At 37.1% G+C, this 18375-nt stretch overlaps 1 protein-coding gene across 1 annotated transcript in view; it reads left to right on the forward strand.

The window, feature by feature from the left end:
- Window positions 1-397: 397 nt before the first annotated feature.
- PALLD (palladin, cytoskeletal associated protein) overlaps window positions 398-18375 on the forward strand; it is a 143120-nt gene continuing 125142 nt past the window's right edge. The window contains exon 1 of the mRNA XM_064148805.1: window positions 398-582. The gene's annotated coding sequence lies outside the window, so the exon portion shown is untranslated. The remainder of the gene's footprint in view (window positions 583-18375) is intronic.

Here is an 18375-nt window from a genome sequence, read left to right on the forward strand (position 1 = left end):
GTGTAGAGCACCTCAGATACAGTTTAATAGCTCATTCAAATGAGCTGTAAGTCACATTGGATTTTTTTCTGTACCTGCTCCTGAGATCAGAAGCTCATAGACCCTCTCAGTATATGTGATAAGAGGAGTGAATGAAGGGGAACGGATCACTACATTACTTCCTTCGTGTTATTTTTGGATATGACTAGCATTCCTCCCCTTATACACACCCTCTCTTTTCCCCAGCCCCCATCCCTTCCATGCGTTGCAAGCTCATACAAACACTCTCACGTACTCCGAAGCAAAAGCAAGAGCAACAGCTGGACTGAAGCCAGAGGACTTAAGCTCCGCTTCCTCATTGCCAGCAGGCTTTGTTCTTTGAAATCAGTCAGAACTGGAGAGGTCGTCTCATTGCCGATCGTGAGTGGCTGGAATCTGGCAGCTCGGCTGTGCCTGTCTATTCATTTTTCTGTGCTCTTCTGCAAACTAGGCTGAATTTAGAGCAGCAAAGCTAAGAGACGGGATAGTCAAGAAATAACGGATCCAGCGACCATCAGCTATCAACTTCTCTGGGGAGGGTGGGGGTCGATCTGTTCCACAACGGTAAGTGCCGGTATTAAATGTATGTAAAGATGCAAGAAACAAAAGGTGCTTTAGCTGCTTTACAACAATAGGGGAGGGGGGGAAAGTGTGTGCCTGAATCATACAATGCATGCTCAGTTATAGTGGTCTCGGAACCTTGCCTAACAGTGAAGTGTTCCTGATCTCTCCCTTTCCAAAAAGCACTATAAGAATGTATACGTTTTAGCAAAAATCCTAAGTACCTGTAAAATTCCAGAAAGCTTTCCAAATTCCAAGCTTCGTCATTGGGCTTTCTGCATTTTTTTTCTGTTTCAAACCGTGTGTAGTGCAGAGTAACTTTAACGAGCAGAGTAACTCTTCTTTCAAGTACATGAGCTGAAGCTGGGAAGATCTTCCATCACAGAGGATGCAAGTAGAAGTAAAGTTCAGAAGGCTAGAGGAGCTAAAAGGGATGAGACGCTTCCTAAGACCATTTAGATTACAGGAACCTAAAATAAACTCGATTTGAATGATTTGCATACGCACCTCTCCTCCCCTCCTCAGCATTAAGAGCTAAGTGAATCTGTTTTAAAAAATGGAAAGCTTTGAGAGTGTACAAAGCTAATGTACAGTGAAAAGGAGCGCATGTCCTCTCAGACAGAGGATAGGAATTTGAAAAAAGAAACTTCATTTTCTCTCAATAAGCAAAATTATTCTGGTTTTATGAAACATTAACTGTGCTGGTTTTTGATTTTACTAGCAGAGTGGATTGCATTATTACAAGGACCTTTTTTTTTCATTGCCCTGTCTTTATAGGATTTTTTTAATAATGATCAGCACTATGGCAGGTTGATCCAAAAGTCTTGCTTTCAGAAATACTGTCTGGCTGTCAAATGAAATACACTGTAGGGACCCATTTGTTTAAAAATTGCTTATAAGCATCGATAGCGGCATGCTGTTATGTCTTGCTACATGGATTACCCTAATGAAGTGATAAATAATTAACTCTTGAAATCCAGAAGTTCAACTGTGTAACAAATTTGGCCAAGAGGAAAGGAGCAGGTGTCTGAATGTACTTAAAAAAAAATAAAATTGGATAATATACCCCAAATAGGAAGGCTTTCCTTTCCCTCCCCTCAACTCTGGCTCCATCAACTACTGGAATTAGATGAGCCAGTGTTTTGTTTTGGCAAGGTGAGTAGTCCCTTCCCTCTACCCTCTTATTAACTGCTGGTTATCAGGTATTTGTGAAGGTGAATCTAGTCACATGAAAAATATGCTGAATGAGCAAACGGATGGTCATGCAAAGTACAGCAGACAGGCAGATAACTGTTTGGCTGAGCTCTGATCATTTTGGTTTTTCTTTAATTTAGGAACTTGTAACCAAAACTCTCCCATTCTTCCACTATTCAGCTGGAGGAATACAATACTTGGTGTGGTAATTGATAAAGTGATCTCCTAAATTTCTGTTGCTGTGGAATGACTGCAAAACAGAGCTTAGCAGATAGTATGCCACATATTAGGATGTCAGGGATGTTTAGTACATGTTTTGTTTGTCATGTACTAAGGCACTCCTTTCTCTAGTAGTTACTAGCTCTATTTGTGGCAAGTTATTCACTGAACTGGAATCACATACTAGAACTAGCAAAGATTCTTTTTCAGCTCTAAAAATGGAATGGTGTTTCCCTGAGTTGGACCCCCCCTGCCGATGGCACCATGTCAGGTTGCCTCAGCAGCTGCTTTCAGTTTCACAATTTACACGGGTGCTATGATGACATTTTTTTTCCTCATTGATGTGGTGAAAAAATCTGACATCGTTATGCTGTTTTTCCTGCTCTGCTATGTTAAAGCGTATTTTCTTCTGACTGTGAGTTTTGGCAGTGAGTGTTGAGTTCAGAGATAGGCCTGTATCAAAACCTTTGAATTCCAACATCCATGAAGTGTGAGAAGGCTAATATCTGGATCTAAACATCTTGGCTCTTGGCTGTTTTAAATGTGTATCACTTTAGCCACATGTTTAAATTGGTTTTAGAGGTGATTAAAACTGAAAGAAAACTTTCAGGCTGTAGATAGACTTTTAAAGAGGAAGTGGCATTTGAGAATCTTGCAGTAAGTTAAGGAAAGCTTGCTCATTTGCTGGTTGAACTTGACTTTTAGGAGGCCCCAGGGAATTGCATTCCCCTTCTTCTGTTACAACTTTATATGAAAGTAATATTTTGAGATGTGCTGAGAAAGCTAAGGTGCTTTCTGCCTGTTGTTCCTACTTGCTTGAGTAGAGCAGTGGAGAAGGTTGGCAGCACTCATCTGGGTAACATAAGGTACCACAAAGAGGGGGGTTTGATCCTAAGGTTTTGACCAAGTGCCATGCACATACTCATCTATGCAAAAAATCTTGGTAGCCCACAGTAAGAAACAACTGCTGTACAATGTAAGGTAATGCAGAGATTGTTGCTGAAATGATTATTCTGGATTTTTAATTGATCAGCTTTTGCAAGACTGGCCAGATTAACGAAGTCAGTGGCTCTCTGTGCATATAATTGCACATACATCTGCCAGCTGCTTGCGGTATCTCTGTTTCAGCAAGAAAAGCTGTTCATTGGCTGCATTGGCTTACTGTGGTTTGTGGCACACAGTACTGATTTATTAGGCAGTAGTTGTATTTTTTTTTTCCTTTTTTCCTTGAATGATTGAACTGTGATGTCACTTTTTTATCTTGGCTTTAACCTTTTAAAGATTTTTTTTTTCCCCCTGCAGACTATTCTCTTAACACTAAAGAAGTGGGAAATGTCCCAGTATTCATTGCAGAGAAACTCTGTCTACCCCAGCACATTCCAGGGCCACAGAATCATTTGTGGTGAGAGTGATTCAGATCTGGTTAAGATGATTTAAAAGAGAGGTTATGGGCATACTGCAGTTGTGCATTTAAGAAAATACAAGGAGGTTTTTTACTGCCTGATTGAGACCACATGGCTGCAGCTTAGACTTTTTTTAACATGGAAATTGTTGGCTGGATGTAGTAAAATATTTCTTTATTATTATTTTCTTAATTGCTTAGTGGCTAAGAGTTGAAATCATAGCAGTTAATGGCAAGGTCAGGATAAAAACAAGTAGTTTTTTAATATTCCTTTGAACAAAAGGAAAAAATAAGAATGAAAAATTAGTGTTTGGCATGGAGTACAAACATGCCTTTCTTAAATGAGAGCAAATGTATCTCAGGAATTCTTTTAGACATTGCAGGATAATTGGTGACCTGATTTGAAAGAGAATGAGGACAGAGATAAGGGGAGATCTTCTTGCCACAAATCAGGGTAAATAAGTTCTATTCTAAATACATTACGAAATTTATTGAAAGAAAAAAGGAAGGGCAATGGCATTTCATATTGTATACAATTTAATTGCTTTTCCTCAAAGTTATCATTTTGGACTGCTCTTAAAGGAGTGAAAAAGTTTGTGTTATTAAACACTTTATTGAACTGTTGTAATTATCTAGAACAAGGTATAACCCTTATCTGAAGGATGAGATATTAATAATCTGTATTGTGGATGAGATGTTAGTAATCTATGTTGTGCTTTGTCATTTCATATTCTTTTTATGCATGTTGTTTATTCCAGTATAGTTAGTCTGAAACAAATTTTGTTTGTCCTTCAGTACCCTCATAGTCTTTCTTCTCAATTATATTCCTTTTCCTGAAAACTCATGCATAGCACTTGATACATGGCTTTCATCCAAATTTCCTTCAGATGTATTATATTGTAGGTCTTTTTTATGCAGACACGTTCTAAATGGGAAAACAATTCCATAGAGATTCAAATTTAGAAACTAGATCAAAAGTTGTAGCATTGAAAAACCACCATTTATTCTTGCCTCAATTTGGAAGATGAAGTACGGATGAACAATTACTGCAGTAGTTCTGAACGCACAGTAATTGATCTAGAAATAATACATAGCAATTATTCTGCAACAACAAATCAAATAAAGAAAAAATAGAAGCATTTTGCTATCTTTAAGTATTGGAGTAGTAAATTTATCTGGACGAAACTAGGAAAAGAAAAGGAGTAATCAGTTCAATAGCTGTGTACATCCTTTTGAACTAGTTTTGCTTATCATTACTTTTTTTTTCTCCAATTTCTAGGACACTTGAGAACTTTGTTATTAAGTTAGGAAAAGCATAAAATAAAATAAAAAAACAACCTTTAATCAGAGTTCATTAATCACTGTCAGTTAATTTCTACCTCACATAAACTATAATGAAAATGTATAAAAGTTATTCACAGTTTTTTGTAACTTTAGAGTGCCCTATGCAGATGGAAAAGCTGTTAGTACTTCAGAATAACTGCTGTGAAAATTAATCAGCACCCTGACATTCCTGCCTTTGAGATGTTAATGTGTTGCATCAATGTTCATTTTACTGTGTTAATACATATGCAATATATAGAACTGTCCTGAGCTGGTTTGATACCAGTAATGTGGACAATGAGCACAGTTTTTATACTATTAAAAAACAAACAAACAAACAAACAAACAAAACAAACAAAAAAGGCACATCTGTACCAGCAGTCTTTCATGAATTTCAGAGACATTCAGTGTGTTACAGATAAGTGAAGCAGAGGTGGTAAGATTCTGCTGCATAGTATACTTGGGAATGTCCCCATGTCTTCATATAAAGACCAGAATATTCTGGGGTTTGAGACATCTCTGGTCCAGCTTCGATAGGCTTGCTGAGGATATACAGATGTTAATTTGTAACCAGATTGACATTTGTCCTTCTTCCCAAATTTAATGACTACTTATATGGCTTTTCAAATTGTAAGGCTGGTGCAATCTGCACTGTGCTCCTCATATGAAAATAGATCCCATCTTTCCAGTCTGTCTGGAAAAGGGCTAGAAACATAAGGTTCAAGGAATTCCAGGATTCACAGGGGCCACACCAAGCCTATATAAATTCTAGCAGCCTTGAGCTTTGACTTTCAACCTGATGGATTCCTATGGAATTCCTGATGTTCCAGTAACACCTGCTTTTGATAATGTTTAGTATTTCAGTTTGGTTGTGAAAAAAACACATGGTATCCTTTAAGACATGGGTGGCTAGGCACTTATGTTGTTGCAGGGCGAATGTATGTTGTAGGTATCAGCGTCGTTGTAGTACAAATGTATATTGGTAGGTAGGACAAACTTTGGAAGTGATGACTGTTTGGAGCAAGCAGGCACTGTCCATAGCTACACAGGTAATGACCAAAGCACGTAGCAAGAGTATTTGTGTGTTTGTGAGTAATGCCGTATTGACGGGTGGTAACCATATAACCATGGATATAAGCTTGTCTGATAAGGCTGAAGTTGAAGTCTGTAGTTGCATCTTGCATCTAGTGAGAGCTTTTAAAGGTGCTTTATATGATAGCTGTTAATCATTATTTATTAGGCAAAAGTGATGCCTAATCCTCAGCCCTGACCTAGGTGGGTGATGCAGCAGTTAAACCTACTAACATGTATCTGTTTCAGTAACCCAGATAAGTCAGTCAGGTTTTGCCTATGCTGTATTTCCATAAAGTTATGCTGTACATAATGATGCTGAGGAAATGGTGGCATAAATTTTGCTATCTTAGGAGAACTGAGGCTCCAAAGAAAGGCAATTTTCTTTTCTCACCTTTTCCTTCCACTTACCTGCTGTTTCAACTAGGATCTTTCACAGATTATCTGTCCTAAGATACCACAGATGCTATCTGTGAGTCTGAAGTCATGAATCTTACATTAACTCTTTTAATTGTAATGGGCAACTTTCTGCTATGTATTTGCCTCTGAGGTAAAATATAAGGAAATAGCATTCTATATAAAAGTACAGTAACTTGTGAAAATGACAACTGTTGCCTGTAGATCAAGCCCTTTGGTTTCGGTTTGTTGGTTTTGTTTTTTTTTTTCAAAATATCTTTGTTAATGCTATGTTTTGAATTAGACCAGGTTTAATCAGTATTGCTGATGTATTGTTTTGCTAGTTAATGTTGAAAATTAATTCAGAAAGCTTCCGGTTTCATTACAGAGCAGTGGGCACAGAAACTATTTGACATCTCACACATGTGAATTTGTGGTGTCTGAATTCTCTGGCTCTTCTGGATATTAAACTATTGTTGAAAGAAAGCTAACTTTAAGATTGTTTTGTGTATTTGAATGATTATGCAGATGATCTCAGATACAGCTTTAATAATTTCCTTTCCTGAATTTCCCTTTAAAATACTTTTCTCAATTTTTTCCAGTTGTCCTTACCCAAAAAAAAAAAAAAAAAAACCCAACCAAAAAACCAAACCAACCACCAAAAACTCCATCAAACTAGTAGAGTCTGAATTACAAATTATAGAATGGATGTAAGACAGCAAGAACTATCTGGAAGGTCGAAGGACACTTTAGCATGTTTGGCAAAGACCACATCCATAAGTAAAGAACACAGTTTGACAAAATTTAGCCCTGTAAAAGTAGTACAAATTAGTTGCGTTATTGCTAGAACTTGATTATTTGACTCCTATTTGCTTCTGGGATGTTAACCAAATGTGAAACATAAAGGAAAAAATAAGTCAAAACAAATAAAATCTAAGAAAACATGAGATAGGTAGAAAATAAATATTTTAAATTAAAATTGAAGTGGTATTCAATCTGGAATCAGAATGTCTGCTTTGGCTCACTATTTCAGGCACTAACAATGAAAATCATTACAACCACAGAATTGCCAAGATGCCAAACCAGCAAAATAGTCTCTATTTGCAAAATTCTGATTTTATATATGAGCAAGAAAATATTAGGAAATTGTCAGTTAAAATAACCAAGCAAACAAACCCCCAAGAAGCAGAGTATAAGTGTTTTGCCTTGTTTTAAAACAGGAGACAGGTGATTTTTTCTGAGATTTCACTTAGATGTGTTGTCACGTACCTTGTACAAACACAGTCCCAGTAAGTCCTGAGAGCACTAGCAATGAGGACTTAGATTTGGAGATGAAAATAACAGTGATCACTATCAGAAGTCATTACACAGAACTTCAAGCCATATGCCACCAGATTTGGCCAATGTCTTCTAACTTTACCATTGCAGCTTTTGTTCTCTGTAAATGCATAAGACAGACTCAACTGTGGCAGTTGTTTCTGAATACAGATCATCCTAATCTTGAGCTCAAAGCCATTTAAGCCTTGCTGATACTATTGCAAACCACAGTCAGTGCAGCACTGAAGTGCTTGTTCTGTACATCCTCTGACACTCCGCAGAATTATGCCAATCTGCAGGCTGAGCATCACTGAATAAATTTGACTGCTGTCATACTTAATGCAAGGCACTGACAAAAGTGCTGATACTCTTCTTCCTTTGTCCTCAGCCACTAAGCTTCTGACCTGACCTGCAAGTGTTTTATCTTACACTCAGCACATTTTATTTACTGATGCTGGCTTTCAGGTAACTGGGAAGCAGGAGAAAGGGACATGAAAGCAGGAACAGCATCTGTATAAGAATGGAACAGGATTTTTTATTGGATATATAGGGAGTTTGTTATTATTATTTGGTCTAGTCTGGTTTAGCTAATGTTGCAGATGCAAGAAAAAAGGTTGATCTACTAATCTACAAACATGTAGATATCTGTCTTCTATAGGGATCATTAAATTGTAACTATAAAAAGCATAGCAATTGCAATATATGTCACAAGTGATTTAATAACTTTCTACCTTTCATTACTCCAGCAAGATGTCTGCCACTTCTGGAGTTCCACAGTTGTCTCTTCTGTGTATTCAGTATTCACTAGGCTACACACCCTGGATGGATGTTTCTTTTCACTTGTTTTTAATTTGAAAGTCATTAAAGTTTAATAATTGAAGGTTGTTGGCTTTTTTCTGTTAACTAGAGTGATTAGTCAGAAGTATTCCCTGGATTATTCTCCTATTTTAAGTGTTACTGTTCTTAGAACTATTACTGCTTCATCAGATATGGACTTGCTGCTAACTCACCACATTCATATTAAATACAATCATAGAATCATAGAATCATAGAATCAACCAGGTTGGAAGAGACCTCCAAGATCATCCAGTCCAACCTATCACCCTGCCCTATCCAATCAACTAGACCATGGCACTAAGTGCCTCATCCAGTCTTTTCTTGAAGACCCCCAGGGACGGTGCCTCCACCACCTCCCTGGGCAGCCCATTCCAATGGGAAATCACTCTCTCTGTGAAGAACTTCTTCCTAATATCCAGCCTATACCTACCCTGGCACAACTTGAGACTGTGTCCCCTTGTACTATTGCTGGTTACCTGGGAGAAGAGGCCACCCCCCACCTGGCTACAATCGACCTTGTGTACAGAATTTAAACTATACAAATGTAACTTTATCACTTTTCATCTTTTTCTTTACTCTTAATACTTTACAGTCTTTCCCTTGAAGTTCAAAACATCATTCTACTGGAAGGGTGGCAACACTGTAGGGGCTCCCCTCCCCATGTAGGAAAGCAATCACAGCATTCTAGTCCAAAATCCATTTCTGGTCAGAGTAGTATACAGTTATAATGGGTAGTTCAGAAAGGCATTTCTGTTATAGACAATATGCATTCCATTTCAACTAGACAAGCAACTGTCTTGTTGCCTCAATAGTTATTTGGGTCTGAAAAATGGTCAACATTTTACATGTGATTATTAAATACTGAGGTTTTTTAACCTGCTGTAGCTATCTTCACTGCTTTTAGTTTTCTTTCTTTTCTTCCCTTTTGTGATCATGTTACTTTCCTATCAGCTATCAGAAGTGGTATCTTGATGTAAGCCTAGGTCTGCTAAGTCAAGTGACAGTATCTGCAATTTAAGTGAACATAGTTACAGTTATTTACTGTGCACACTGAAGACCTGGGTGCATAGATGCCCTCCAAGGCATCTGCTACCACAGGCAAATGGATTCCTAGAAATGAAACTCCAGTATTTCATTACCATGCAGTGCTGTATAATAACTTATATCTGCCAGTTCATTTCAGTCTGCTATATTTTTTAAAGATTGAATAATAATTTTGAGGCTAACAGTACATCTGGTAATGCAAGGTCAGAATCTGCTCCTATTCTAGAGATCTAGCAAATGCATGGAAAATAAGTTAAGGCAGTGGAAGCCAAGTTTTGATCTGGCTCTTGCCTTTATTGGGTGACAGTGGAGAAAGTGCTTAACCTCTATTTCTCAGTAACAAAATATACTTAATTATCTTATATTCAATTACTGTTTCGGTACTCAAAGTCCTATTCACTGAGCTCTTCTTCAGAGAAACATTTTTAGTCATCTACCTCAGACACAAGAACATTCATTGTGTAAGTGCTGACATTCACTGTAAATGAGTGGGAACTTGTTCTGAAACATTAGATTCTGTCTAGACTGCTGTTACCAGGTGGTCCAGTGCTTGTACTCAGTAAGATAGATGACATGTGATAGGTGTCAAGGAAAATAATGATGAATGTTCTTACTCAGAATGCATATGGGGGTATACCTAACATAAGAGGATGGGGGAAAGGGATGAGGGAACAGTAGAATAAAATGAGAGAGATGTAGTATGTCGCTCTTGTTGGCTCTTCCAGCATGATCTGAGCCTGAGAACAGAACATATGAAACCAGGAAAGTTATCTCTAATACCATGTGTACTTCTTCCAAAGCACTGAAGTGTAACTGTTATCATATGCTGCCCTCGGTACAGAGTTTCTTGCAGTTTTAAAGCTTATGCGATATCTTTGTGTAATTTTGTTTAAGCAAATATTTGAGAATACTCCATTGAAATTAAAACAGGCAGAGTTTTCTGGGTTATCTTTGGAATTAGTTTGTGCATATATGTGTGGCAAAGCATTCTTTCAGTTACAGGGCAAAAAAATGCAGAGCAATGTCTCTACCTTGGAAATCTACTATTCTGATTTTTTGGGAAAAGATTATAATCTTTGCATGAAATGAAACAGCAAATAAATCAATTTCTGCTGGCACAACTACAGACAATAGCAGAAAAGGTCTGCTTGACTTACAGACAAATGAATTACTGGAACAAGCTGAAATGCAGATAATGTCTACCACACTTTGACTTCAGGGTAAGATGTTCCAGACCCAAGAGGGAAGTTGTACAAACCCAGTCAATTTAATTACCTGTCAGAAAGAAAGAAAATATTGTTCACTGTCTGGTGTTTTGTACCCTAAAACTATAGGGGCTCCTATGTAGTAAGTCATTACATGCAAAAAGAGCATTTATCTGGTGCTGGTTTTCTTTTTTCTTCAGTGCTGAATTCAGTATAGATTGTTTCAGAATTCTGTGATAATCCTCTGAGAGTGATTTTAGCATAAAGCCTTCTGAAATACAAGTAAATGTATCACAAAATGATAGTAGGATCATTCATTTTCTGTATCTACTGTCCCACTTCTTGGCTTTTATTTTGCTTTTGCTAATCCATTATATAAAATTGCATTTGTAGATATGTCAGACACCAGAGATTTCCCTTTTTAATGTATTTTCAATAATTTTGCTAATTGCACACCAGTTTATGATGCATTAGTATTCACAGGTTTTGTCTGTGAGACTCAGAGAGGTTACAGATGGTTTTACTATTATATTTATGACACAACCAACCATTTTCTAAACCTAAGTGGTATAATTTGAGGGTCAAGAACAAGTATGACTTTGCAGCAACTCAATTATTTTGCCATATCTCATATGTAATATGTACATAAAAATGTTGGGTTATTACAGCTTGCTACTATTTCCAGTCTGATCCTTCCTTTTCTTTCCTCTGATATTAGCAGACTTTTACAGCTAAATTTTGGGCTCTTATATTTGAGGAAAACAATTTTAGGTGAAGGGAAGAGATTTTTCTACCTTGAACTTAACAGTTTATCCTCCTGAACTTGAAGGTATTTTATTGAACAGCAGTATGGTCTTTGTTCTGAAGGAAGCTTATTTCAATTTCAGTATGTAATGAGAGCTTGAGAAAATGACATCTTTTCAAGCACAGCCATCCAAGTTCTTAAGTGAATGACTTCATTGCTGAGATACAGAACTGTAATTGGTGGAGCAGAGTCCTTTTGACTCTTCAGTTGTGCCAAGCAATGTCTGCCCTGGCTTTTGTGGACAGCAGTTCTTTTCCTTTTGATTATTCTGTCCTATTCTTCCTCAGTCTGACTAGCTTGTCTGTAAGGCAGTGACAGAGTTATTGCTTACATACCTGCAAAGAAGCTCTGGCCAATTTTGCACAGACTGCACTTGTCAAAAGCTCCTTGAGGAGACATATCTCAGAAATATTGTTGAGTTGTAAGTGGTGGTAGTGCCCATATATATGCTAAGAACTCAAGGTCAGTCAAATAGAAGACTATATAAAATGTCATAGACTTCAAGATGTCAGGTACAAAATAAAATAATGTACCAGAAAATAAATGTGTGAAGAAACTGTCCAAGAAGAGATGAAATGGGGAAATTATTACATGAAATATTATTAATCACTTGTTCTTCAGAATGCTATAAGATTTCTGAAGAAAATTACTGCTATGAAAAATCTCATTAAATTAATCTATAGTAATCTAATGAGTCCAACAGCCCTCAGAAATGTTTTACTGATAGAATTGTGGAAACATTCTTGTTTTTTTTTTCCATGCTTTTTGTTTACAAATGTGTACACGAACACAGAATTTATACATTTATCTGTGCTGAAATTAAGTAGTTGTAGAAGTTAATAAATTGAGAAAGCATTATTATTTTTAAATAACTATCTATGCATGTGGCAAATAACACATTTATTGTAAAAGGTGGTTTGCAGTTTCCACTGCATTAAATTGCACAGCATTTTTCTCTCTTTCTTCATCTGAAATTTAGAGTGAATTTAATTATCCATCCATTAGATGGATCTGCTTTAGGTCATCCTGCTCTGTCAGAGGGGTTGAACTTGATGATCTTGATTTTCAAGGGAGGTGATTCTCCCCTTCTACTCCACTCTGTTGAGACCCCATCTGAAGTACTGTATCCAGTTCTGGAGCCTGTATTACAAGAGGGATGTGGACACTTTGGAATGTGTCCAGGCAGGGCCATAAGGATGATCAGAGGACTGGAGCACCTCTCCTATGAGAACAAACTGAAAGAGTTGGGGCTGTTGTCTGGAGAAGAGGAGGCTCCCAGGTGACCTTATAGTGGCCTTTCAGTATCTGAGGGGGGTCTACAAAAAAGCTGGGAAGAGACTTTTTAGGATATCAGGTAGTGACAGGACTAGGGGGAATGGAGCAAAGCTGGAGGTGGGGAGATTCAGACTGGACGTGAGGAGGAAGCTCTTCACCATGAGAGTGGTAAAACCCTGGAATGGGTTGCCCAGATTGGTGGCTGAGGCCCCATCCCTGGAGTTGTTTAAAGCCAGGCTGGATTGAGGCTCTGGCCAGCCTGATCTAGGATAGGGTGTCCCTGCCCACAGCAGGAGGGTTGGAACTAGATGATCCTTGTGGTCCCTTCCAACCCTGACTTATACTATGATTCTATGATCTTCAGAGGTCCTTTCCAACCCCTACTGTTCTGTGTTTCTGTGATTCACTGATCCACATGTTTGTAATTTAAATTGCTGCTCCTGAATATGGCACATTTAGAACATAGCCTTGAGTCCAAGCAGGTAAAAGAAAGTTCTGTGTAAGGTTTCTGAAACTGTGAAATCTATAGGTTACACCTGGTCAGTGATTTTGTCTTCAGAAAACATGCAGTTAGAATCAAGAGTAATAATTATGGTATTTTATGTTTTGGTGATGATCAAAAATAAAGCAAAAAGAGAATCTCTGGAGGTGAAAAGGCAAAGATAAATAAAAATGGGATATTAGGTAGGATTTAAACCTTGGAGTTCAGAAACAGAAAAGGAGTTGTTCAGCAGTCTGTTATTTCATATGTGAAGGTTGACTGCCAAATAAGCAATTTTTTGGTAGAGGAAATTACTATATAAATGCAATATATTTGGTCGTTCTGGTTAGAGAGGGAAACATACTGATTCTAACTTTAATACTGACTGCTTTTTGGCCAGTTAAAGACATCACCTCCAGTCTGTTGTTACTGAATACATACGGCTCTACAGATGCCTTTGTCCAGCATGAGTAAACACAATTACCTGAAATGTGGCATGTCATTTGTGAAATATCATTTGTCCCAATACCAAAGTGCTGTCAACAGTAACAGTGACTTGTCTGGTTTCTTTGCCATATGTCATGAATGTACCTATAAGGCTTTGCAGACAGTTCAACAAGAAAGTTGCTAGATGCCAAGTTACTCCTACAACAAGTGAGAGCCAGTAGCGAACATTACATTCACCTTCTGCACAGCCTGTTATGACAGAGATGTTAATGAATAATTAAAAAATAGCTTTGGATTATATATCCAAATAAGTCATACAGCAGGTACTCCTTTTCTGTACAACATATTATCTCTAGTTTTCTTAAAGAAAAAAATCAGCATCAATCTTAATTATAGACATGGAATGTAATTCAGTTTTATTCTTTAAATTACAGCAGTTTTTCCTTTACATACAGATATTTCTTTACCACATTTTATCATCTATATCTTCAAGACTTCCATGTCTTGAATGAAGGTCTAACAGACATGGAATTTGTAACAATGAAATTTTACTAAATCAAAATGGTTTTGCTTTATTAACTCATTCACAGTATCGCAGTATCACAGTATCACCAAGGTTGGAAGAGACCTCATAGATCATCAAGTCCAACCCTTCACCACAGAGCTCAAGGCTGGACCATGGCACCAAGTGCCACGTCCAATCCTGCCTTGAACAGCTCCAGGGATGGCGACTCCACCACCTCCCCAGGCAGCCCATTCCAGTTCCAATGACTCTCTCAGCGAAGAACTTTCTTTTCATAGTACATAGTGAAATTATGATGAATGTAGACAACAAAAAGGCCCATAATTTATTATTTAATTTACTTTAAGAGTCTTAATTTAAAAAAGTAAGATTTGTATTTCAAGATAAATTTGTCCTGAACCATTACTTCAGTGGAGAGTTAATAAAAGATATATTCACCAGTGCAAATATCTTTACATATTTAGTTCACACTATATATGGATAATCGTTTTCACTAGGATGCTTTATTAAAAATGGCTTGCAACAAAAAGTTGAGGTAAAGCAGAAGTGCCTTACAAAATAGGAGGCACTTGCCTCTTATGTAAATTTGTAGTAGGAATACATTTCTGTAAGTTCAGTAACCATAAAAATACATTTTGTGGAAAAAAAAAATATTGTGCACAAGAATAATTGAGTAACTGATATCAGTGACATACATTATATCACTGCCAGAGAAATGCAAAGCAAACAAAGACAGCTGTCAAGCAAATTATTTCAAATTTTCTTAATCTATAGGCTAAAAACAAAAAAGTATTTGGCAGAAGATTTGGTGTATGTCAAGTTAAGCTTTTTGACATCAATCTTATATTTTCTTGTGTGAATCTCTCTATCATTCAGGTAATTAAAAGCCTCCAGCATAAATACTTTTTTTTAAGCTTCTATACTTAAAAGTTATAATGTGAGGCCAATGATTGCAAAGAGAGAGACAAGATACAATCTTTTAAAAAATGTAAGAACTTTTAATCTAACCTTGTGTTTTTAAGATGGAACAATTAATTTTTAGCCAGTCTGGCGATACTGATTCTCTTTTGTAATTAATTGTATAGAACTATATAAGATTGTGGAATATTGCAGTACTTGGAAGATAAGGATAGGAGTTTTGGATAGGATCTCTTCTGAAACTCTAATTATCTTGTCTAGGACTGTCAGAAATTAAAGCTAATTTTCAGTGTATTCCCCAAGCTGAAATGGTGCAGTTCAGAATCCTTGTCCCACAGGTAACAAGAGTAAAAAGAGACTTGGGAAACCTACACAAGAATGTAGGGAAGGAATTTTCCCAATGACAGAAAAAAGCTAAAAATGTCATATTTGCAGTCATTACAACCTGCAAACAGTGACACAGGCCATTCCTTGCTGTTCTTGGAAGCTTTGTAGCCCACTCAAGTGGTCATATCTGTTACCTTCTATGCCTCCACCTGCTTGTGTCCTTGCAGACTGTTACACAAAGCTTGGTTTCAGAGACAGCCAAATTAACTTGTAGGAAATTGCAGGCTGAAATGTTAATGAGTGTCTTGAAAATACAACCATTTTAGTATTCTTTTGCCTTTTAACACTTTGAGAGGGCTGGACTCAAATACTTAATCATGCAATTTACTCAGCTGGATGTGACAGCTTGAAGACCACTGCAGCACCTGAAGAGTCAGTTAAATTCTGACTAAGTACATAATGAATACTGTTTATATTTTAAAGTGTGTTACCTTATAAAATTGGCTTCTGTGATTTTCATCATTAGAGCCACTTTTCAATTGCTTAACTGGAGGTTTCAGACAAAGCATTAGCATCTATACTCAGATCTTAGTTTTCATGTTAGCTTGCAAAATATAAACAGTTAAAGTACTTAAGTAGTCATTGGCAACTCTTTTATTAATTACCTATAACAAATGATGAAATTTTATGTATGGCAGAAAAATATTTCATTGTGAGTTGCATAAAAGTTGAGCACTGTGCAAACATAAGCATCTGAATAACCTGAATACTGCTGTGCACTTTAAATCTCATATGGCAAAATTATTTTCTTTTAAAAATCAAGTTAAATTCTTTAAGTAATGATATTTTACGGCTTGAAAGTGTTAGGCTGCTTAACTTGAATGGAGAAAAAAACTAAATGAAAGATATACACAATATTCTGGTGGAAACGCTGACTCTGCCAGAGCAGGAACACCAGAGTATTTCATTTTAACTCTTCTTGCTGAACATACTTAACACCACTAAGGATAAAATTACTTTTTAATTTACAACTTATCTCTCTGCACTTTTTGTAGTGGTCAGAGTTCCCTATTATAATTCTTCCCTAAGGCGATATCTTAGAGTTTCACTTCAGCTGCCATTTTAAATTAACTTTTAAGAGTGTGCAGAAAGGAAAACCTCTCTATTCCTAAGTGACTCTCAAAAAACACAAGTTCCATCAGGATTATGCATTAGAGGGAGCCTTGAACTATTTTTCTTAAGACCCTAGTGCTTACTCAGTCAGTGTACTGTTCAACTCTGTTTATATTTTGTTCACAGTCATTAAAATCCCAGATGCACGTGTTCATATGTGTTTCCATGCATGGAGGGCTGAGAAGGCATAAAGAAAAGAAGAATGGAACAGGCATACTGTGTTATTTGCCACTTAATGTCAGTGTGCATAAACTGTTGTTCACCTGGCATCTGACTGCCTTTTGTTTGTTCTTCTAGTTTTGCCCTCATACAATAATGTAGCCAGTGGAACAGCAAAGTAGGCTTTGAAACATGAAAAGCTAGTATCTTAATCATTGTTCCTCTGCTACCAAAATGCTCCTTGTTTGCTTCTTGGGAGTATTGACTTTCTAGTCTAGTTATTGTGTTTCGGTGCCTACATTAAATACTTAAGGTTTTAACATACCATAAATACAATGTAGGTGAAAACTAAGCGTAGTTAGGGAAGAGGCAAGAGTGGTACAGTGTTAAGTGCAAAAAGGAGACAAAATTGAAGAAAAAGAATAAAGAAGAAAGCACAAAATGACAGTGATATTCTGTGTTATTTGGAATTTGGCAAGATACTAACACAATTAATTAACGTGTACATATATGAACGTTCCTTTACTTCACCTTTTTTTTGGCATCCTTAGTGTGGCATCTTAGAGCAGTTTCTGTTCTCGTTCAGGGGGAGAGTCCTTTACAATTTTTCAGGAACACTGCATTGTCTGCAGGAGTACACCTTGGGTACAAGCTTGACTCCTGTGAACTGCTATGTACACATACATACAAAACATTTGTTCTCCTGGTTGTTTCTATCTGCACACTACATACAATATTGAGAACCTACAGTAAAGGAATAGGGAAATGAGTAGATAATTTTTGTACTTCTTATGCGGAATCTGTGAAATAGATCACAGAATGGTAGGGGTTGGAAGGGACCTCTGGAGATCAAATCCAATCCCCATGCCAAAGCAGGAATCTTTTTATAGACGTCTTCTTATATCAGTGTTCCCTACACAGGGAAATCTCTTTTTTACAAAGCAGCTGCAATGAATTTATTCCACTGTGTTACTCTCAGTGTGTTTTGATTTTGCATTGGTTTGAGTATTTTGCCTCTCCAGAAGCATTATTGCCTTCTCATAGCGACATAGTAATCCTTTTATCCCCAAGAGAATCAATAGGCATAGGCTGAACATGAGTTAATAGTTGCCTTAGCAAAAAGCTGGAAATCTCTTGTAAGACTTTCTTTGTGGCTCTTTTTTCTGTGTCTAGTCATGAATCCTCCTGGTTTCTTTGGCTCAATATCTCTTTGATAGTGATTTGTTGCTCGTTTTGGTGATCCTTCTGCAGTAAGAGAGAACGCTTCAAAGGTCTGCCGTTGAATATTTTTGAGTCCTTAGGAACAGAAAATCCTCTGGCAGTAAGGCTCATGGGGGCCTGTAAATAGCACTTTTGTGCTCTATAACAGCCCATATTATATAAATCATGGGAAATTAAAATCCAGTTTGTGTTTGGGCAGAAGTTACTCCATTTATTTTCATTAGCTGCCCCTTGTTTGTGATTCACAAACTCTCTTGAACTGAACTGGCAACTAGCAAGATATTGCAGAATAAACATTCCAACTATTTTCTCATTCACTTAACTCTGCTATAACCTCCAAAAGAAATTCACATTTAAGAAACCTCTCCTTTTATCAACGTGTAGATGGGGGAGGGGAATCACAATTAGAAAAGGATACAGAATGTTACCAAGTCTGTTCCAGTGTTCTTGATTTCAAGT

Source organism: Pogoniulus pusillus, chromosome 9 (genome assembly GCF_015220805.1).
Source record: "Pogoniulus pusillus isolate bPogPus1 chromosome 9, bPogPus1.pri, whole genome shotgun sequence".
Classification (NCBI taxonomy): Eukaryota; Metazoa; Chordata; class Aves; order Piciformes; family Lybiidae; genus Pogoniulus; species Pogoniulus pusillus.